The sequence below is a fragment of the Pristiophorus japonicus genome, chromosome X, assembly GCF_044704955.1.
Source record: "Pristiophorus japonicus isolate sPriJap1 chromosome X, sPriJap1.hap1, whole genome shotgun sequence".
NCBI lineage: Eukaryota > Metazoa > Chordata > Chondrichthyes > Pristiophoridae > Pristiophorus > Pristiophorus japonicus.
This window is the reverse complement of record NC_092010.1, coordinates 22,874,136-22,897,722: the sequence shown is the minus strand read 5'-3', so window position 1 is coordinate 22,897,722 and position 23,587 is coordinate 22,874,136. Positions and strand designations below refer to the sequence as shown.

Genomic DNA, 23,587 nt, shown 5'->3' with positions numbered 1-23,587 from the left:
AATAAAAAATATCACCTTTTTGTCCAAGTGAGATATTATTAAACAGCCAAACACTTTCCCACTTTTGGCACCCAGTGCCATCGTCAACAAGGCACTCCTGGGTCAGCTAAAAATGGGGACTGAAGCTGGGACCCTCCCACTCCAAACAATTCAGCATGCAAACCTGCTGAACTGCATTCATCGAATGCTGAAACACATGCACTACAATGAAGAAAATACAACAGGGGAATTTGAAGAGCTGGTGCAACACTGCATACAATATAACACTGACGCAATACACAATATATGTTTCACTGATAAAGGCAAACTGAAGCCAACATTTAAAGAAGGGCGAATCTCTCCATTGGGCTCCCTTTATAAGCTGCGGCTAGCTTCAACAACAACTTGCATTTATATAGTGCTAAAAACATCCCAAGGTGCTTCGCAGGAGTGATTATCAACTGAAATTTGACACCAAGCCACATAAGGAGATATTAGGATAGGTGACCAAAAGCTTGGTCAAAGAGCTTTAAGGAGTGTCTTAAAGAAGGAGAGGTGGAGAGACAGAGAGGTTTAGGGAGGGAGTTCCAGAGCTTAGGGCCCAGGCAGCTGAAGGCACGGCCGCCGATGGTGAAGCGATGAAAATCTGTTCTTTTTCATCGAACAGAGGAACGATGTTAAAGTCGAGCCGACCGACCGTATCATGTTAATGGGGATCGTACTGTTGGGGCTCTGTTCACTAGATAGGTGGTAGTGAGGACAGCTCTGCTAATACATACCGCCGCTGGTCACCTATTTACTCATGGCTGCTATCACCTCACCTCAGCAAAAGCTTGCTTCGTCCAGGTTTGCAATTCTATTCCATCCAATTAAAAACCCATCGGTTCCGCATGAAACCAACACGGCTGCTAAGAAATAAAACGGCACTTGCCTTTGCGGGGAGCTTTCTCGGGGGCTCACAATGCTCCTGATCTGACCCGCTGTGTGGGGGGCGGATTTGGAAATGGCCAGGAGGACGCCAAACAGACGGTAATGCGCCGATCGCCCGTTATACGCTCCGCCTGATATTCAGCTTCATTGACCTTGGGATATCGGGCGCACAGCAGTCGGCAAAATGCGATTACGCCCATTGCCCCCCACCCTACCCACTCCGCCCGTGTCCAAGTTCACTGTCATCACATTTAGACTGCACGATGGTTTAAATCACTTTGAACAATTGACGACAACTCTCACATTCCCCAACATTTCCCTTGCACCATCTGACAGGTTGCAGGAATATGTCTCAAGTCTTAGTCCTCATCTGTCATTCATACAATTAGTTCTCCACAACTGATTTACTAGCACAATTGAGGAGTGTGGGTTCTCTCAACCTGTGGCTATGACAGCCTCACATTCTTTGCTTGAAATAAGAATCCTCTTCCTTTAAGCTCCACTTACTTTTTCTGCCCCTGCTATGACGGCGATGTATAGTTTTTTTTTAAGTGTCTGCTCTCCTTCAGATTCAAACGTAACCCTTTAATAGTTCCGTCCTTCCCTCCACTTTAATCATTCTCGCCAGCCATCTTCATCTCCCCTCTCCTTCTAAAACGTGTTCCCTAGTGGGAGGGGTGCAAGCTGTTTTGTTGCAAGGTTACAGGCTATGGAAAAAAAATAGAACCAATCGTACCCAATGAGATTGGTTAATATTTTGGGTCGAGATTTTTTTTTCGGACGAAGGATTTCTATCCGAAACACTCGCATTCAGATGCCAACGGACCGGATCTGCATTTCCAGCATTTTCGAGTGTTGTTTCAGATTTTCAAAAATGTGCAATTAATTGGTTTTTTTTTTCCTTTTCTTTTCGGTGCGATTCAATACATTGAGCCCTGTGAAACGAGAAAGCTGGATCTGCAGTTTCAAAGCTCTTTGCAACTCTCGAAGGGGGGGAGGGTGGTGGCGTGGGACGCTGGAGCGCCAACCAAATGTGCCAGCGTGCCGTGGCACGCGGGTTTGCGTCTGCAACAAACATACACACGGGGTGGAGTGGATATGTTGTGATACACAAGGTATCGCAATTGTGTGGGACAGGCTCAGTGGAGCAGATGGTCTTTACCTGTCCGTAATTTTTCGTATGTTTTTGTATGTTCGTAAACCGGGGGGGGGGGGGGAGGGAGCGCGGGGTCGCATAAAAACATCAAAAACTAACACAATGGCCCACAGCTTTGCTTTGGCAGCAAATTCTGGGCCAAGACACAATGCAAATGGCTTTTATTTTAAACGACTCGACACTTTTAAATCAAGTTGTGTTTTTGTAGTCAATAAAATGTTTTAAAAATAAATGTCATTGCTATACCAGGCACACGATCAAAGTGGCGATGGGTATCATATTGCTAGCTATAAAGGCACCTGTTAATCTGCTTTTCCCCACCGGCCAACAGGCATTCTGCACATCACATACCCTGGATTTCATAATTAATAAATATTTCCTCTCATACCTTGGATTATACATATTTGTTATTTGAAATATGTTTTTATATGAAGGTTAGACACACAGACAGGTCCTTTTGAATGTTTTATTTTTAATCATTTATATATGTTGGAACAACAACCTTCCATTTCACCACAGGAGCAGTCACAATTCTAAACAAAGTATTCAATGGTCACCTTCCGCTCTTTCAACTGTTGTCTAATTTTATTGCAATGATGCAAATATAATTATTGCATGATTCTCTCTCTTTCTCTACTTTCTTTTCCGTACCAGAATTGGAAATGCTGCCCAAAGCAATTTATTTGCTCAGTGCTTAAAGCAAAGGCACTCACTGCTGTGATACTAAGCTATACAGACCAGGGTAAATTCCCAGTCTGCACTGAGTCAACCGATCTGAGTTGGAGTGGAAGTTGGGATGTTAGAACATTCCTGAGGGAGGGAGACCAACCAGCTCCTGTGATCCCTGCTGCAAAGTGTGCATGGGTGGAGACCGGGCAAGGACAGAATTGGGCTTACGGTGTGATGCTTTCTGTGGTGGAATGGCCGGCCAACTCTCCCTGCCTGGGCCACTTCGGCGAGGCACTGGAGGTCGGCCAGTGCCCGGGGAAGAGCAACGTAGCGTGAGCCACTGCTTTCGGGAGAAAGTTGCAGGAAGAAAGAAATGCTGCCTATCTTATGCAAAAGTCTAAAAATAAGAGCACTGATGCACTTCTGGCGCATCTCACTGATATCTGACCAGTCCCACAGCTGTTCTGGCAACCACCTTGCTGAAGATATCTCATTCTTTGCAAAGTTATGATTTATGCACTATTTGGAGTAAAAAAGTCTGCCATTCTAACAATGCATTTTTCATTGCTTATAAGTGTATACAAATCAACAGTTGCTCCGACCCAATTAAAACAATAAAGAGCAGTGGGCGCAACATTTCAATGCAATTCATTTTCAAAGTTTGACAGTTCTGCTGCTGCTACAACCAGGCTGCAGCATCTGCAGATACCATCCCTTAGTAACTGTCAGTGCTCTCGTCCCTGCATACCCTATCTCTTGTACAGGTCAATCCGTCTTTCACTTCACATTGTCCTGCAAACCCTACCCCTACCTGCTGATAGGGAGCGGGTCTGCACAATCTTCTGAACCTGAATCAGGAGCTTTGCAGTTGCTAGGTTTAACCCACTTTCGCTTCTAAAGCAACAACTGAAATCTTGAATTAGTTCCTATGATTGCATCTGCAGTTGAATAGAACTCTGTGCACAAAAACGCAGATGCATTTATAAAACATTAGCAAATTAAACTTCTGTGCAATACACATAACCCCGCTTACAATATGCCCTTAAATAAAAGTTTGTTTTGTTATCTTTGGTTTTAGCATTTGCAAACAAACAAAACTACAGCATAAGAAACATATTTACACAGCAAAACAGAAAAGACAACAAAAAAAGCACGTGCAAAAGATATATTTAACATTGCTTGTCCCCTTGGGGTGGGGGATATCATTGAAAGAAATAAATGATTTATGTATCCTTAGATGCAATTTTTCAAAGCAATCAGAAAAGAAGCTATTTTGGCAATACATACCTGATTGTGAGATATATATATATGTATCTTGTGTTTGTTTGTTTTTAAGAATCCAGATCAAAATGATGCATAGAGATAGATTTTTTTTAAATCCCAGTGGATGATTTCAGTTGCACAGCTTATGCAAGGGTAGTATCAGGTTGGAAGCTCCCGCAGATCACAGGCACTTCTTTAAATGTTTCCAGCCCCGCACACTGACTGACAAGCTCCCAGCTTCTGGGAATCACTCCTGTCAATTTCACTGTAATAAATCATCCACCACGTCTGGCGGGAGGGGGGGGGGACCAGACCCGCTCCCATTGGTCAGTCGCCCGGCCCGTGGGCGGGGTCCGAGGGGAAGCTGAGCCAATGGCCGGCGACGGAATGTGGGCCGGCGCGGTGACGTACGCGGAGCTCCACTGACGCACAGGAGGTTTCTGAAGATAGCCCCCAGGTGAGCTGCTGAAATCCATGCGAGAAGGATGTCCTCACCTGCACGGCAAGAAGCTATATTTAGCTCAGGCGTGACGTTTGTATATCTCATGTGCAGTGGTGGAAAGTTATGCAAACAACACTTGGGAGGGGGGTTGCCTTTATTAATACTTTTTTAGTATTCAGAGCTGAACAGGCTACATCAAATAACTTGCATTTATGTGTCGCCTTTCAAGACATCCCAAAACACATTACACCCTTTTGCAGATAATGCAGCAGGTAATTTGCGCACAGCAAGCTCCCACAAACAGCACTGTGATAATGACCAGGCAATCTTTTTTTAGTGATGTTGATTGAGGGATAAATATTGTCCAGTACACCGGGGAGAACTCTCCTGCTCCTCTTCATAATAGTGCCATAGGATCTTTTACTGTCCACCCGAGAGGGCAGACTGGGCCTCGATTTAACGTCCCATCCAAAAGACTCCCTCAGCACTGCACTGTTGGTGCTGGATTTTTGTGCTCAAGACCCTGGAGTTGGACCTGAACCCACAACCTTCTGACTTAGCAGGCGAGAGTGCTACCCACTGAGGCACAGCTGACATTTGCAGTCATGGGTCACCTTTAACAACCTCAGGACGTCCCAAAGCACTTTACACTCTTTTGAAGTGTTGTCTCGGCTGTAATGTGGGAAACGCAGCAACCAATTTATGTACAGCAAGCTCCCACAAATAGCAATGTGATAATGACCAGGCGATCATTTCTTTTTTAAGTGATGTTGGTTGAGGGATAAATGTTGATCAGGAGTATTCCCTGTGCTCTTCTTCAAATAGTGCTGTGAGGCCTTTTAATTTCAGGGCCTTAGTTTAAGGTCTCATCCGAAAGACAGCACCTCTGACAGTGCAGCACTCCCCCAGTACTGCACTGGAGTGTCAGCCTACATTTTGCGTTAAAGTTCTGGCTTTGGGACTTGAACCCACAATTTTCTGACTCAGATGCAAGCATGCTACCAACTGAGCCACAGCTGAGATGATGAGGACGATAGGTTTGCAGTAAGTGTTGGACCCTGCAACATTAGCCCGTGTGGCATACGTTTTCAAATGATGGTTCATTGATACTAAGCAGTCCACAACTTACAGCGGGCCATATTTGTTGCAGAATAAATCTTTAGGAGGCGAACACTTGCCTGTGTTGCTGCTATACTCCAGCTCGCGTATTGACTGCTGGCTACAGTTTGGACGACTGCCGCCGATACGATACCAAGCAAAACAAACAGTTTATCAACGCCTTTTCAGAATTTGTTGTCAAACGTTGACACATGCCCCGATCCTCATGAGGAAAGGTCAATGAAATGACCCACTGCCATCACAATTTCCAGTGAAGCACAACCAGATAGCCAATCACCGGCAGATATATTACATAGAATTACAGTCTACAGCACAGAAACAGGCCATTCGGTCCAACTGGTCCGTGCCGGTGTTTATGCTGCACACAAGCCTCCTCCCACTCCTCTTCATCTCACCCCATCAACATATCCTTCTAGTCCATTCTGCCGCGTGTGTATCTAGCTTCCTCTTAAATGCATCTATGCTGTTCATCTCAAGTATTCCATGCGGTAGCAAGTTCCACATTCTCACCACTCTCCTGAGTAAAGAAGTTTCTCCTGAATTCCCTGTTGGTTTTGTTGGTGACTATCTTATATTGATGGCCCTTAGATTGCGACTCCCCACAAGTGGAAACATCTTCTCTACGTCAACCCTGTCGAACACCTTCATAAATTTTAAAGACCTCTTATCAGGTCAGCCCCTCAGCCTTTTACAACTTTGCGTGAATTGGGTCATATCGGGTGATTAAAGTATGTTTGCCTGACTAAACAATAGTAGTCAAGGTCCGATTAAAGCACCTGTTTTAGCTTGGCTGTGATGCAGCTGAACTCTATACCTCTGCTCTAATCATAGACACATTAAACGTGTAACATGCAGTCACCTTGAGAACTGAACCAGATTTGCTACTTAAAATAAAACGACACGTGATCTGGGGACTTAGAATCCACCCTTGCTTGAAAAACTTGTTGCTGATGAGGCCTGACGTCACATTGGTTTTTTGATAGCCTGTCACCCATGATAGGGCTGCACCGTTGTCCTTGCAACTGATTCACCCAGATTAGCGCAGCAGCTAGTTCGTTGGTACAGCAATACGGCACTTGTTTACTTACACAGCAATTCATGTTACTATTCATCATGGTGGTGGGGCCCGGCAGAGTTCGAAATGCTTTGTAACAGGGAGGGGAAATTAAAAGGGCAACTTAACACACAGCAACTCTCACGGACTTGCTAGCCAACTGGTTGCTGTACAGCGATGGAATGGGCTCGGTTTACATGCAGGCACGCTCCATCCCAATATGGGTGCGCAGCATGCAAAGACTTAAAGGAGTCACTGGAGAGCAATCGGGTGCAGGATCCCAGGAGTACCAAGGGCAATTGTACAGTCCCAACTCTTGCCCCAGCTAAGATCAGCTAATCCAACACAGACCAGTGATTGAACCTGGAACCCACTGGTCTGCAAGGCTCAGTATGAGCAAACCCTTTCATAGAATCATAGAATACTACACATAAAATACTTTAGGAGGCCGTTCGGCCCATCATGCCCATGCTGGCTCTTTGAAAGAACTATCCAATTAGTCCCACTCCCCCCGCTCTTTCCCCATAGCCCGACAAATTTTTCCCCTTCAAGTATTTATCCATTGAAAGTTACTATTGAATCTGCTCCCACCACCCTTTCAGGCAGCGCATTCCAGATCACAACTCGCTGCGTAAAAAAAATTCCTGTCCTCTCCAATGTTCCCTCTAGTTTTTTGGGGCCCCTTTAACGGTCATTCAAAATTCCGCGCATGCGCAGTTTTTCTATTTAAAAGCCGGCGCACCGGCTGGGCGGGACTTGTATGGTCTTGTGGCACAGCTACGCAGCTTAAAGGGGCATTGGTCCTCTCGGCTCTGCCTCTTTTGCCAATTACTTTAATTCTGTGTCCTCGAGTTACTGACCCTCCCACCAATGGAAACAGTTTCTCCTTAGTTACTCTCATCAGAACCCCTCATAATTCTGAATGTGTAATATGTAATGTTTGCAACCTAGGACACATACACGCTGTTGCGTTTCAGGTTTATACACAGTGTCCCTTTATTATACCACACTGGCTAACCTCCAAGTAGCGTATTATACTAAGAGTTCACTCTCATTTTCACAAATACGTCATCATTTAACAACCTTTCTATTGTGTTCCTAACACAGATGAGGCTGCACACAGGGAGATTAATAAGACACTCCAGAGTGATGAACAGGCCTTAGGGGCCGGTTTATATACAGTGCTCCCAAGGGATGCTGGGATCCCTTGGGACTTAAGGAGATGAGCTCCCTGGTGGCGGAACATGGGAGTGCATGCTTTACACATACACAACATCACTCCCCCCGCCCAAGATCAAAGTGAAAACTATTTACAAGGTGAGGCGGTCGGGAGCTTTTCTTTGCCTGGTGGACCGCCTCGGTACAAATGTCTGTTCTGGTGTGTTGGCTGTGCCCTCGCTGGACTGGCGTGTTGTTGGCCCTGCAGGGCTGCTGGGTGAGCCTGGCCTTGCTGGGCTGTTGGGCATGATGGGTTCGATTTCCTGGTCTGGTGTGGTGTCGTTGATCCTTTGAGTGTGTGTTGTGGGCTCGAAAAAGGGGATGTCTGCTGTGGGTTGTTCAGGGCAGTCTGTGAACCGCAGCCTCGTTTGATCCAGGTGCTTTCTGCAAATTTGCCCATTGTCTAGTTTGACTACAAACACCCTACTCCCTTCTTTAGCTATCACCGTGCCCGCGATCCACTTGGGACCATGTCCATAGTTTAGAACATACACAGGGTCATTCAGATCAATTTCCCGTGACACAGTGGCGTGACCATCGTTTAAATTTTGTTGCTGCTGCCTGCTCTCTACCTGATCATGCAGGTTGGGGTGAACCAGCGAGAGTCTGGTTTTAAGTGTCCTTTTCATGAGTAGCTTAGCCAGGGACACCCCTGTGAGCGAGTGGGGTCTCGTGCAGTAGCTGAGCAGTACTCGGGACAGGCGGGTTTGGAGTGAGCCTTCTGTGACTCGTTTAAGGCTCTGTTTGATGGTTTGTACTGCCTGCTCTGCCTGCCCATTGGAGGCTGGTTTAAACGGGGCCGAGGTGACATGTTTGATCCCATTGCGGGTCATGAATTCTTTAAATTCGGCACTGGTGAAACATGGCCCCTTGTCATTGACCAGTATGTCAGGCAGGCCGTGGGTGGCAAACATGGCCCTCAGGCTTTCAATGGTGGCAGTGGCTGTGCTTCCCGACATTATTTCACATTCAATCCATTTTGAAAAAGCATCCACCACCACCAGGAACATTTTACCGAGAAACAGGCCCGCATAGTCGACATGGATCCTCGACCATGGTCTGGAGGGCCAGAACCACAAACTTAGTGGTGCCTCTCTGGGCGCGTTGCTCAACTGAGCACATACGCTGCATTGCCGTACACAGGACTCTCAGTCAGAGTCAATACCGGGCCACCACACGTGGGATCTGGCTATCGCTTTCATCATTACTATACCCGGGTGTGTGCTGTGGAGATCGAGATGAACGCCTCCCTGCCCTTTTTTGGTAGCACTATGCGGTTACCCCACAACAGGCAGTCTGCCTGAATGGACAGCTCGTCCTTTCGCCGCTGGAATGGCTTGATTGGCTCTTGCATTTCAACGGGGATGCTGGCCCAGCTCCCATGCAGTACACAGTTTTTTACTAGGGACAGCAGAGGATCTTGGCTGGTCAAAGTCCTAATCTAGCAGGCCATAACAGGTGATTTATCATTTTCAAACGCTTCCATGACCATCAACAAGTCTGCGGGCTGCGCCACCATCAACCAGTTTGCAGGTAGTGCCATTTCCACCCCCGTGGTGGGCAATGGTAGCCGACTGAGAGCATCCGCACAGTTCTCGGTGCCTGGCCTGTGGCGGATGGTGTAGTTATACGCTGGTAGTGTGAGTACCCACCTTTGTATGCGGGCTGAGGCATTAGTATTTATCCCCTTGTTTTCAGCGAACAGGGATGTGAGGGGCTTGTGATCGGTTTCCAGTTCAAATTTGACGCCAAACAGGTACTGATGCATTTTCTTTACCCCGAACACACACGCCAATGCCTCTTTCTCAATCATGCTGTAGGCCCTCTCGGCCTTAGACAAGCTCCTGGAGGCATAGGCGACAGGTTGCAACTTCCCCGCAACGTTAGCTTGTTGTAATACACAACCGACTCCATATGACGATGCGTCACATGCTAGCACAAGTCTTTTACATGGGTTATATAATACAGGCAGCTTGTTGGAGCATAAAATGTTTCTGGCTTTCTCAAAAGCAATTACTTGGTTTTTCCCCCATATCCAGTTCTCACCTTTGCGCAATAACACATGTCGGGGCTCTAAAAGGATGCTTAACCCCGATAGGAAGTTACCAAAATAGCTGAGGAGTCCCAGGAACGACCGCAGCTCCGTGACGTTCTGTGGCCTGGGCGCGTTCCTGATAGTCTCTGTCTTGGCGTCTGTGGGCCGAATGCCATCCACCGCGATCTTTCTCCCCAAAAACTCCACTTCTGTTGCCATGAAGACGCATTTCGACCTCTTCAGCCGCAGCCCTACGCGATCCAGTCGCTGGAGGACCTCCTCCAGGTTTTGTAGGTGCTCGGCAGTGTCCCGACCGGTGACCAATATGTCGTTCTGAAAGACCACCGTGTGTGGTACCGACTTGAGAAGGCTCTCCATGTTTCTCTGGAAGATCGCTGCAGCCGACCGAATTCCAAATGGGCATCTGTTGTAGATGAACAGTCCTCTGGTGCGTGTTGATGCAGGTGAGGCCCTTCGAAGACTCCTCCAGCTCCTGCGTCATGTAGGCCGAAGTCAGGTTGAGCTTGGTGAACGTCTTGCCTCCTGCCAGCGTCGCAAATAGGTCGTCTGCCTTAGGTAGCGGGCATTGGTCCTGCAGCGAGAAACGATTAATAGTTACTTTATAATCGCCACAAATCCTGACCGTGCCATCACTTTTCAGGACTGGAACGATCGGGCTGGCCCACTCGCTGAATTCCACTGGGGAGATGATGCCCTCGCATTGCAGCATGTTCAGCTCGATTTCCACTCTCTCCCTCATCATGTGAGGTACCGCTCGCGCCTTGTGGTGAATGGGTCGTGCCTCTGGGACCAAGTGGATCCGCTCCTTCGCCCCGGAAAAGTTTCCAATGCCTGGCTCAAAAAAGGAAGGAAATTTGTTAAGAACCCAGGTACATGAGGCCGAATCGATATGTGATAGCGCTCGGATGTCATCCTAGTTCTATTGGCATTTGTCCAGCCAGCTCCTTACAAGCAGTGTGGGGCCATCGCCCAGGACAATCCAGAGTGGCAGTTCGTGCACCGTGCCCTCATAGGTGACCTTGACCATGGCGCTGCCCAGGACAGTGATAAGCTCTTTGGTGTACCTTCTCAGTTTCGTGTGGATGGGGTTCAGGGCTGGTCTGAATGTCTTGTTGCACCTCAGTCTCTCAAACATCTTTTTACTCATGATGGATTGGCTAGTGCCAGTGTCTTGTTCCATGGCTACGGGTAAGACATTCAATTTTACGTTTAGCACTATAGGTGCACACCGTGTACTTCAGCATCTGCCTCCTCTCTCTGAGGCTCGAAATTGCTTTTATCCACCATGGACCGATCTTCCTCTGCAACGTGGTGGTTAGCAGGTTTAGCAGAGCTTGCAGCTCGTTTGCAAACTCGTTGGAGATGGCCCATTGTTCCACAGTTCTTGCAAACATACACTTTGAAGCGGCATGAATAGGCTGAATAGAAGCCTCCACAACGCCAACAAGGTGTGAATTGCCTTGCATTCATCCTTTGTTGGGGACTCTGAGTCATCTGGGTCACCTGAGGCCTGCTGGCAGTTGCAGACTCGTGGGTTCTGCCCTGTACATTTCTGCTCGCAAACACAGTTCCAGTTAATTTATGAACATTGCTAGAACTGTTTGGTGTTATCACTGGTGGACATAAACGCCTGTGCTATCGCAAATGGCCTTACTGAGGGTCGGTGTCTCTACAGTCAAAAGTTTTCGTAGGATGGTCTCATGGCCAATGCCCAGTACAAAAAAGTCTCTGAGCATTTGTTCCAGGTAGCCATAAAACTCACATTGTCCTGCAAGTCACCTTAGCTCGGTGGCGTAGCTTGCCACTTCCTGACCTTCAGATTGCTGGCACGTGTAGAACCGATACCTCGCCATCAGCACGCTCTCCCTCGGGTTAAGATGCTCCCGAACCAGTGTACACAGCTCCTCATACGACTTATCTGTGGGTTTCACCGGAGCCAGAAGATTCTTCATGAGGCTGTAGGTCGGTGCCCCGCAGACTGTGAGGAGGACCGCTCTCCTTTTTGCAGCGCTTCCTTCTCCGTCCAGCTCGTTGGCTACAAAGTACTGGTCTAGCCGTTCGACATAGGCTTCCCAGTCCTCACCCTCCGAGAACTTCTCCAGGATGCCCACAGTTTGCTGCATCTTTGCGTTGGATTCGTCGCCAGTTATTGTATTCCTAACACAGATGAGACTGCACACAGGGAGGCTAAAGTTACAGTGACCTCAGTCTTTAATAAGACACTCCAGAGTGAGGAACAGGCCTTAGGGGCCGGCTTATATACAATGCTCCCAAGGGATGCTGGGATCCCTTGGGACTTCAGGGGATGAGCTCCCTGGTGGTAGAACATGGGAGTGCATGCTTTACAGATACACAACACTTTCTGGACATGAATAGGATTCCACAAAGCTGCTAAAATAAATTAAGACAATGATTAAATTGTTCAGGAGGCAAAGCTGCCATCAAAAAAAACGTTTTCTTCCCTTTCTCACTTGTTTACAAACACATGGGTAATGATACAGACTATGATATAAATGATTTAAGCTCGCCACCGCTGTGCGCAAGTTGGCTGCCGCGTTTCGCACATTACAACAGTGACTACACTCCAAAAGTACTTCATTGGCTGTAAAGCGCATTTGAATGTCCTGAGGATGTGAAAGGCACCATATAAATGTGAGTTCTTTCCTTTTAGTCTATCTATCATCATGTCACTTGCAACACCACCATGATGCAGTTCTTCTGAGACAGACTAATGAATGGTCTCCACCCAAAACATGTCAACCTGTTTTTTCTCTTTACAGATGTTGACCAACCTGCTGTGTATTTGCAGTGTTTCCTGTTTTCAGTACTGGCATCCAACACAAAATAATCATCCCTCCCTACAAATAATGATACGGAGGGAAAAGAAAGGAAATATATTAAAATGGAGCTACTGTCTGTTCCTGTCAATTCCTTTTCACTTTGAATTACCAAGTGTGGACTGTACATTTATGTCAGCCGTGGCTGAGTGGGTTGCACTGTCGCCTCTGAGTCAGAAGATTGTAGATTCAAATCCCACTCCAGGGACTTGAGTGCATAATCTAGGCTGACACTCTAAGGGAGTGCTCCACTGTCGGAGGTGCTGTCTTTCGGATGAGACGTTAAACCGAAGCCCTGTCTGCTCTCTCAGGTGGACATAAAAGATTCCACGGCACTATTTCAAAGAAGAGCAGGGGAGTTATCCCTGGTGTCCTGGCCAATATTTATCCCTCAATCAACATACCAAAAACAGATTATCTGGTCATTATCGCATTGCTGCTTGTGGGAGCTTGCTGTGCGCGAATTGGCTGCTGCGTTTCCCACATTACAACAGTGACTACACTTCAGAAGTACGTCATTGGCTGTAAAGTGCTTTGGGACGTCCGGTGGTCATGAAAGGCGCTATAGCAAATGCAAGTCTTATCCTTAGTTACTTCAGCAGACAATCTGTTACATTTGAGCCATGTCTGCTATTAGGATTAGGGCAAAAAAAAAACAAAGGTATACCATTCAAATACTTTGTGAGCAGATTCTAAACTTGGTACTAATACAATTTTTGCCCTAGACAATGCGTGAGGCTACAGTAACACCCTAAGGATAAGGGGTAAGCCATTTAGGACCGAGATGAGGAGCAACTTCTTCACTCAGAGAGTTGTGAACCTGTGGAATTCTCTACCGCAGAGAGTTGTTGATGCCAGTTCATTGGATATATTCAAGAGGGAGTTAGATATGGCCCTTACGGCTAAAGGGATTAAGGGGTATGGAGAGAAAGCAGGAAAGGGGTACTGAGGTGAATGATCAGCCATGATCTTATTGAATGGTGGTGCAGGCTCGAAGGGCCGAATGGCCTACTCCTGCACCTATTTTCTATGTTTCTATGTTTCCATGTTTCTTACTGTGGTCTGGCCCTAGTCCCAAACTTTGCTGACAAAGTTTACCTTTTACCTGTTGGCTGGCTGCCATATTGCATTTGGTAAATAACCTCGGTGCATAATTAATGTTACCTTTGGTTCTGTCTTATCGCGCGAGTATTTCTAACGTGAAATAATTTAGATCATTTTGCAGTTAAAGAGAGGCATTTATTTTTATCTCCTCCGCTTGCAAGCAGAAATGACACTGTGCAATATTACACTGAATGCATTCATCTGAGACTACGTTCTCTGCTATTTTTATTGGAGTTGTTAACCCAGGTTAATGCCTCCATTGAAATAGTGAACAGTCATTTAAAATGAAGGCATTAATTATTCGAAGGTAATTTCTCGGCTTTATGAGGGTTAAGCTTGACATAGGAAGAATACCGTTTAGAAAACCCACTGTCTGTTAAGCCAGTATCCATGCTAAAAAGAGCAAAATGGAAGTGCGAGATAGGTGGTGCATTGGGTTAGATACTGATGTTTCACCTCTGGGAACTGGGTTCAACATCCAGCCCAAACTAATAGGATAACAGTCTCTTCTGTCTTCTGGCTATAAGGGTCCTGTGTAAGACCAGTTCAGGTCGTCTCAATCCAATTACTAATATACATGGGCCTACGACACTCATAGACAATTTCACTCTGGGAAACAGAAAGATGGTGATATTGGGTAGGCGATGCTCTTTCGAGGTTGGGGTTGTGGCATGTTGTTGGGGGCAGAGTAGAGAGATCTTTACTGTACAACTGGCTGCTTTCTACTGTGAGCACTCAACCTCCTTTCTCCTCTGCTTCACACGGGACTTCGTAGTGGAGTACACAGAACAGACTTTATTGATACACAGTAAAAGGTGATTGGGCTTTAACTGTATACAGAGAGTGGCTTTTTCCCAGTTTCTGTATCTTTCGAGCACACTCTGAGATACTGTGGAAAACCATGATCCTTTATACACCATACTTTGACGACATTAAAGGAAAATGTCATAGATAAGACTATATGATGTATCTATTCCCAAATCCTTTGAAAACAGACTATTCATGTGGACAGTTGTTGTTTGTTTACGTCAGAACAACTTCCCTTAAATAAGACCTCCTCAAATGAATTTTCTATCCGTTTTATTATCCTGCATTTTATTACCCTACATTTTACCTACACTTATATCCTTACACAAGCACTTTAAATAGCAGAAGACAAGCAATGCATTCCTTTTACGACACTTCAAAGTCATCCTGTTTATATTGGAAAGCCTGTTGCTTTAAGGTACAAAGATGTTCGACTTTTAACCCATAACTCTCCAAGATGTCCCAACACACATCTCTCCAGGATGTCCAACATCTACCTGACCTGCGAGTGTTTGATGTTCACATAGGGAAGGACTCCACTCCTCAGCATTAACATCCCTCAACTCAATGAACACAAAATGCATTGTTCCATACTAGTCTCAGTTTTGTCGAACCAGTTGGTTCATCCCATCTTTGCCAGCTTTGCGTTGGGATTAGCATTGTTATTTTGACTTGGCTTGGCGATGACCACAGTACACTTAGATGTTTTGTGTTTTCAGGACCTTGTGAAGTTTTACTTGGAGCTGGCGTGCTTCTCACGGCCTTTGTCCGTTCCGACATGGTGCGTGCTTCGCCAGCTCTCCTGGGCAGCACGGCGGTCTGGATCTCCCGGGAGCTGATGGGGTGCGGCGCTTGTTGTAACTGGCCAGGCGGGAAACCTCACCCCACGATGCGCTCCAATATATCGTTCACAAAGGAGTTTGTGATGCTCATGGCCTTGGAGGATAAGCCGCTGTCGGGGCTGAACCTGCTTGGGTTCCTGAGATACAGTAACTCTCCTTCCTCCACCTCTTGCCGCCCATAGCTGGGGCTTTATTCACAGCTTTCTTGGCGCCCTTCTCGGGAGCTGCTTTCTTCTCCTCGGGCATTTTCAGACACAGAAATCGTCACTTCTTGACCTCCTGTGAAAGTTTGTATTGTAAGAGCCCCTTTTTTCTGTCCCCTTTTTTTTGTTAACCTTTTCCTGTTCAACTGATGTCTTTGTAAATGGTTCAGTTAAAGTTGGCTTTCTGGTGATTTTAGCTCCTTTTCTTTCTGCCTAAACATGGGCTGCACGATCAGCTACACTGAAAAAATAATCACGCAATAAAGTATAAAATAAAACCTGTGCACAGAAAGAACTAAAGAGTTACTTTTCAAAGAAAGCACAAAAGAACAAAATCACCACAACAAATGGTCACGGAAAATTGAAAATAAAAACAAACATGAAAAAGTCTGCCCCTTTAAGAGCTCAGTCGCACACGGAAGTTTGCTTCATGCTCACACCAGATGGGCAAGCGGAGTGTCTTAATTCCATAGATCTAAGTTGATTCAAATATTTAAATGAAGCCCTCATCATATAATAATCTTCCTCGGCAGATTTAATGGGTCGAGCAGAGGCCAAGATGGAGCAGACAGCATGTGGTCTGTGGCAGAAAAGGGCTTGAAGGACCAAGTGCCTTTCTCTTGATCCCAGCTTTCCTCTGTTCCTGGGGTCTACTGAAGAGACTAGACTGAAGATCTGATCCTCAAGTCACGTAACAACTTCCTCACAATTATTCATCATCATCATAGGCAGTCCCTCGAACCGAGGATGACTTGCTTCCACGCTGAAAAGGGATGAGTTCACAGGTGTTTCAATGAAGGACCTAATATTCCGGATCCCGAACTACATCCTGAAGGGTGGAAAATGCCTGTGGGTGGATTTTTTTAACGTGGGGTGGCCGTTGCACACCAGCCACCACACGGGCTTGTCAGAGCTAGGTCTTGGTCCAGTGGTAAGGGTTAACCAGGACGACTGGCGACCAGCTCTGCTGCACGGACCTAATGCGCTCACATATCGCAGTGTGGGCTGGGCCCGTGCTGCCCCTGGGCCCTCGGCTCTTCTGGGGCCTGAACTCACGCCTCACCTGCGCCTCGACCACATCACGCTACGAACTCTCGCCGCTCTCTCGCCCCGACCTCGCCGCTCCTGCTGTACCTGCCTGCACTGCAGTCAGCCATGACTTTATTATTATTAGTGGTCTCTTGTCACCTGGTTGTAAGAATTAGGAACAGTGAAGAATATTCTGGGAGGCGTCTTTATTGTGGAATAAAATATCTCTCTATCTCTGGCCATTCTCGCATCCAATTCCCTCCATAAACTTAAGCTCTTTCAAACCTCTGTCGCCCGTCGCCTATCCCACACCAAGTCCCGCTTGTCCATTATTTGCATTCTAGGCTGATCTACATTGGCTCCCAATCACCCAATCTTTCAAATTTATAAATCTTAGGGGCCAAAATACCCTTGATAACGCCGCCCGTTACCGCCGGCGATGGGCGGCTAATGGACGGCAAAGGCCTACTGCCGTCAGTAAGTGGTCTGTGCCTCCCTGCAAATTGAGTTGCTCATTGGCGGAGGCTCTAAGAGGTAACACTGTGCCCTCTAACGCCACCCGCATAGTGACGTCACCCAGCCTACAACGCCCCCTTGGCACCGCTCCTGCGATATTTGGTTTGTACGGAGGCCGAACGTTCAGGCGTCTGTATAACCAAGAAACAGTGGTGGGAACATCGGGGATCTTGGGCAGAATTGCCCAGAGAGCAAGGTGAGGTTTTTACTTCATCATTTATTTCAGCTTTTATTCATTAATTGTACCAGTGTTGAAGTGTGTCTGTGGGTCGGAGAATTTTTCATTTTTTTCACCCTGTTTTTCCAGCTCGCACGCCGGTAGCCTCCCATTGGGAAATTCAGTCGGCCTCCTGCGCTCCCTGATATGAGTGTGCAATGCCACTTTTAGCACTGCTCTCCCATCTTTGGCCGTAAAAATTGAATTTGGCAGTTTGAGGCTGCACCTAACGCCCGGCGCTAAAATCAGCACTCAGGCAGTAACACCGCCTCAAAAACGGCCATAACCAATTTTGACCCCTTATTCCGGTGTGTAAATCTCTCCATGGCTTTGCTCCTCCCTATCTCTTCAATCTCCTTCAGTCCTACAAATTTTACCCCCCTCCCTCCTCCCCCCCCCCGATCGATCTAACTCTGGCCCCTTGTGTATTTCCGCATCCCTTCACCGCATCATTGCCGGCCGTGCCTTAAGCCAGGTAGGTCGCGCTCTCTGGACTTTCCCCCGCTAAATCCCTTTGTCTCTCCACCTCCCTCTCCTCCTTGAAGATCCCCCTTAAAGCCCATCCTCTTTGACCAAGCCTTTGAAGCACCCCTCCTATTAGCTCCTTCTTTGGTTTGGTGTATGCTTTACTTCACACCTCTGTGAAGCACCTTACGATGTTTTCCCACATTAAAGGCGCTATACAAATGCAAGTTCTTCTTGTTATTATTTCATCAGAATTTTGGGGGATTTGTGATAAACTTCACCTCAAAGAGGTATTGTGCCTGAATTAACTCTCAATTTTGGGGGAGTTTCTGTCTTAAAATGAGTACTGAATTCCCCCTCCCCGGCTCACCCGCCCCAGGTGAAAGTATCTGGGCCAGTACATAGGGGATGAGAAAGCAGGTGACACTGGGGGGGGGGGAGCGGGCGATATGGAGGGAGGAGGTTGGGGCAGAGGAACATGGCGCAGGATCACCTGTATCGCCTTGTCCTCAATGGCCTTTTCCTCAACATCATCATCATCTGCGTCGTCATCATAGTCCACCCAAAATAAGTTTCTTCATTCCTGCTCATCCTCCACCTCATCATCGTGATTCTCTGCTCCCCTCCACCCCCACCACTCCTCACCCCTAGCTGTTGTCGAATTATAGGACAGGAGGATATACGCCAAGAATAGATGAAGCTACCTCCCTTGGAACTAAGAAGAGACAGAAGGGTATGGAAGCTTTGGCTGCCTGCTGACTCACAGAGCTGCCATGGCGACTGTTTAGGTGTGTTACTAACCCACTGCATTGCACCAAGTCCCGCTCACCCATCATCCCCTGTGCATACTGCCCCGTGTCCTAACTTGCACCAAGTCCCACTCACCCATCACCCCCTGTGCACACTGCCCCGTGTCCTAACTCGCACCGTCCCGCTCGCCCATCACCCCCTGTGCACACTGCCCCGTGTCCAAACTCGCACCGTCCCGCTCACCCATCACCCCCTGTGCACACTGCCCCGTGTCCTAACTCGCACCGTCCCGTTCACCCATCACCCCTGTGCACACTGCCCTGTGTCCTAACTTGCACCAAGTCCCGCTCACCCATCACCCCCTGTGCACACTGCCCCTTGTCCTAACTCGCACCGAGTTCCACTCACCCATCACCCCCTGTGCACACTGCCCCGTGTCCTAACTCGCACCAAGTCCCACTCACCCATCACCCCCTGTGCTCACTGCCCCGTGTCCTAACTCGCACCAAGTCCCGCTCACCCATCACCCCCTGTGCTCACTGCCCCGTGTCCTAACTCACACTGCGTCCCACTCACCCATCACCCCCTGTGCACACTGCCCCGTGTCCTAACTTGCACCAGGTCCTGCTCACCCATTACCCCCTGTGCTCGCTGCCCGTGTCCTAACTCGCACCAAGTTCCGCTCACCCATCACCCCCTGTGCTCGCTGACCAACATTGGCTTCCGATTAAGCAACGCCTCGATTTTGAATTCTTATCCTTGTTTACAAATCCCTGCATGGCCTCGCCCTTCCCTATCTCTGTAATCTCCTCCAGCCCCACAACACCCGAGATATCTGCGCCCCTCTAATTCTGCCCTCTTGAGCATCCCTGATTATAATCGCTCGACCATCGGTGACCGTGCCTTCTGTTGCCTCGGCCCCAAGCTCTGGAACTCACTACCTTAACCTCTCCGCAATTCTAAATCTCTTTCCTCCTTCAAGATGCTCCTTAAAACATACCTCTGACCAAGCTTTTGGTCACCTGCGCAAATTTCTACTTATGCGGCTCGGTGTCAAATTTTTATCACATATTACTCCTGTGAAGTGCCTTTGGACGTCTCACTACGTTAAAGGCACTATATCAATAGAAGTAGTTGTTGCTGTTGTTCACTGTCCCACCAGTTTCGCTATTTCCCATGCTTAAAGTGGAATGCCTCTCCAGCAGCTCCACATGGCCAACTTCTCATAAGGGCTTGTAATATCTTCTTTATGACATCACTAAAGCACATGCACTCAAGATGGCTTCAATCTGGAACTTGCTTTCTTGTATTTAACAGCAGCAGTTGCATGACCATAGTAGTCCACTAGGTGGAGCAGCAGTCCACCAGGTGGAGCTATATATTACACTTCTCCCTCCTTAATGAACAAGTAATTATAACAACATAATCATCATACTTAACTTGCATCGTTATACACAACAAAAGATATGGACTTATTTTGCCATATTTACAAATCAAACTTAACCACTGGTTTTCTGCTTCAAAGAGGATACCTTCGCTCTTGAACAGAACTTGGTGTTGAATTTGGTGTTGAGGAGGCTCGAGTGGGGCATAAACGCCGGCGAGGCCTGGTTGGGCCGAATGATCTGTTTCTGTGCCATATAACATAAGAACATAAGAATTAGGAACAGGAGTAGGCCATCTAGCCCCTCGAGATTGCTCCGCCATTCAATAAGGTCATGGCTGATCTGGCCGTGGACTCAGCTCCACTTATCCTATGTAATCCTATGTAATGTAATCCTTCTCCAACCCTGCAACCCTCCAAGACCTCTGCGTTCCTCCAATTCTGGTCTCTTAGCGCATGTCCGATTTTCATCGCTCCACCATTGGCGGCCATGCCTTCAACTCACCCAAGAGGAATTGTTTTTGTAACGCAGTCTTGAAGCATTCATTTCAACATTTCACTGCACGATACACAAATGTGTAGCAGAACTGAACTGTAGAAATAATCTCCTTCCAGCGCATGCAACATGCGGAGCGGAACTGATAAATAATACAATGCTCCAACAATCTCTCAGAGCACTGGTGATTTGGTTTTTGGCGTGTAATTTTTTTGACATAAAATATCTGCCTCCATTTCACTTTTGTTAAGAACGCCTCCCGCCTTTATATTTTCAAGGGACATGAATACAGGCACAGATAACATGGTATTATATTTATGTTGGAGCTGTATTTTGCCAGCAGAGCGATTGTCTATACTTGACCTTTGAAACAAAACATGTTACAGGCTGGTGTTTGGTGCTTTATAACAAAAAGAAAGACTTGCATTTATATAGCACCTTTCACGACCACCGGACATCTCAAAGCCAATGCAGTACTTTTGGAGTGTAGTCATTGTTGTAATGTAGGAAGCGTGGCAGCCAATTTGTGCACAGCAAGCTCCTACAAACAGCAATTTAATAATGACCGAATCATCTGTTTTTGTTATGTTGATTGAGGGATAAATATTGGCCAGGACACCAGGGAGAACTCCCCCGCTCTTCTTCGAAATAGCGCAGTGGGATCTGTCACGTCCACCTGAGAGCAGACCGCTCCTCCGGTTTAATGTCTCAGGCAAAGGACGCCACCTCCGACAGTGTAGCACTCCCACAGCACTGCACAAGGAGCGTCAGCCTAGATTTATGTGCTCAAGCTCCTGGAGTGGGACTTGAACCCACAACCTTCTGACTCAGAGGCAAGAGTACGACCCACTGCGCCACAGCTGACTCCCACATTGCATCTGTTGCTTTTGTTTTTTAGCCATTTTTCGGCCCTTTTCGCCTGAAGGGGTTGCCTCTTGCTGGGTCCCATTCCTGAAGGGCGCCGACTGCCTTGAACATCCCCACAGACACCTGGGAGTCCCTGGCCAAAGACCGCCCTAAGTGGAGGAAGAGCATCCGGGAGGGCGCTGAGCACCTCGAGACTCATCGCCGAGAGCATGCAGAAATCAAGCGCAGGCAGCGGAAAGAGCGTGTGGCAAACCAGTCCCACCCTCCCTTTCCTTCAACCACTATCTGTCCAACCTGTGGCAGGGACTGTAATTCCTGAATTTGACTGTTCAGTCACCTGAGAACTCACTTTTGAAGTGGAAGCAAGTCTTCCTCGATTACGAGGTGCTGCCTATGATGATGATAATGATTACCTCGCCCTCAAGAGGGCATTCTTCATGTGTGAGCCCGGAAGGTCAGTCGGCTATTTGGCCCGCTGGGGCATCACAGCCAAGCCTGATCCTGTCCTCATCCGGCACACGCGTACACACTTCTAGCAGAGGTCACCGGATAACGATCAGAAGTGGGAATCCTGGCTGAGTTTCCAGCTGCCTAGGCCTGGGATGTGGAGCCATTCCTACTGATAGCCTGGCCGAGTGCGGGTAAGTTAACACAGGCCAGTAAAGCAATCAGCGACTACCTGCCTTGTTGGGTTCAGTACCGTGTAATGTACCCTGCAAATCCCCTGGGAGGACAGACACGTCAACATTAGCGTTGACCTCGATCAGACCAACATCCCCAGTATCGAAGCACTGACCACACTCGACCAGCTCCGTTGGGCGGGCCACATTGTTCACATGCCCGACACGAGACTCCCAAAGCAAGCGCTCTACTCGGAACTCCTACACGGCAAGCGAGCCCCAGGTGGGAAGAGGAAACGTTTCAAGAACACCCTCAAAGCCTCCTTGATGAAATGCAACATCCCCACCGGCACCTGGGAGTCCCTGGCCAAAGACCGCCCTAAGTGGAGGAAGAGCATCTGGGAGGGCGCTGAGCACCTCGAGTCTCGTCGCCCAGAGCATGCACAGACCAAGCGCAGGCAGCGGAAGGAGCGTGCGGCAAACCTGTCCCACCCTCCCCTTCCCTCAACGACTATCTGTCCCACCTGTGACAGGGATTGTGGTTCTTGTATTGGACTGTTCAGCCACCAAAGAACTTATTTTTAGAGTGGAAGCAAGTCTTCCTCGGGACTGCCTATGATGGTGACCGCGTCATGCATGTATCTGCTAAATCGCTGGCGGAACTTGGACACAGCTCACGTGAAGAGATTGCAAACTGAATTAATAAATAAAATTGGCAGCAGAATATAGAACAGCCACCGACCTCCCCCACAGAAGCAGCACAAAATGCGCACAAATTTTATCGAGATGTATATCTATATAAAATACTGCCCGGCATTCAGGGTATGTGCAAGCTATTTGCTTGGGGATTGTGCCCCAGTACAGTTTCTCATGACTGTGCTAAGTTTCGCAATACTCCAGCCCACATTCCTGCAACAATTTAACAAGCCTAATCACCTCACATTCTTTCATGCAATTAAAGAGGCACTGTCTTCATGTTTTTTTGGCAAAGCCACTTTTGACTTGGGAGGGAAAGGTTCAGGGAGTGCAAGTGGTGTGGTGATACTTTCCAACATGATTTATGCCATTTCATGATAAGGAGAAAAAAGGGCTTCACCAAACATGTTTTTTATCACCCGCCATCCCTCCCCATCAAGACAATGCACCTTTAAGTGAGTTATTAACAACAGGACCTCTCTCCATATATGGGAACAGTCAAAGCTGCTGGAAATCATTGCAAATATAGACACTGCATAAAATGAATTTACAGTGGAACAACTTGGGTGGCGTTTGTACTTACAGTATCGATTTTCCATTGTAGCCCGATTGCCAGGAGGGAGGGGAGGGGGAATAACTTGCGACCCAGCACAATGAAATCTGCAGCGTAATTAAATCTAGGCTTCTTTCTTTTTTTCATGCCACAGTAGTGCCTCTGTTTGAGCAAACAGCAGGTTATGCAGTACCAGGCCATAGCGAGCTGAAAGCTGTTGGACTGGATTGTAATACTACACTACATTGTGCAGTAATACTACACTTTCTTTGTGTTGCTGCCAAAAAATGCATCTTTGTGCAGCCAAACCCTGCT

At 47.5% G+C, this 23,587-nt stretch overlaps 1 protein-coding gene across 3 annotated transcripts in view; it reads right to left on the bottom strand.

The window, feature by feature from the left end:
* The window catches only part of LOC139240926 (nuclear receptor subfamily 4 group A member 1-like), a 91,842-nt gene extending 68,459 nt beyond the window's left edge, over positions 1–23,383 (bottom strand). Inside the window, exon 1 of one of the 3 annotated variants that reach the window (XM_070869457.1) lies at positions 23,303–23,383. The gene's annotated coding sequence lies outside the window, so the exon portion shown is untranslated. Of the gene's footprint in view, positions 1–4,021; positions 4,223–23,302 lie in introns of those variants that run through there. The other 2 variants (XM_070869459.1, XM_070869458.1) reach the window with 2 other exon arrangements.
* Between the last annotated feature and the right edge of the window lie 204 nt (positions 23,384–23,587).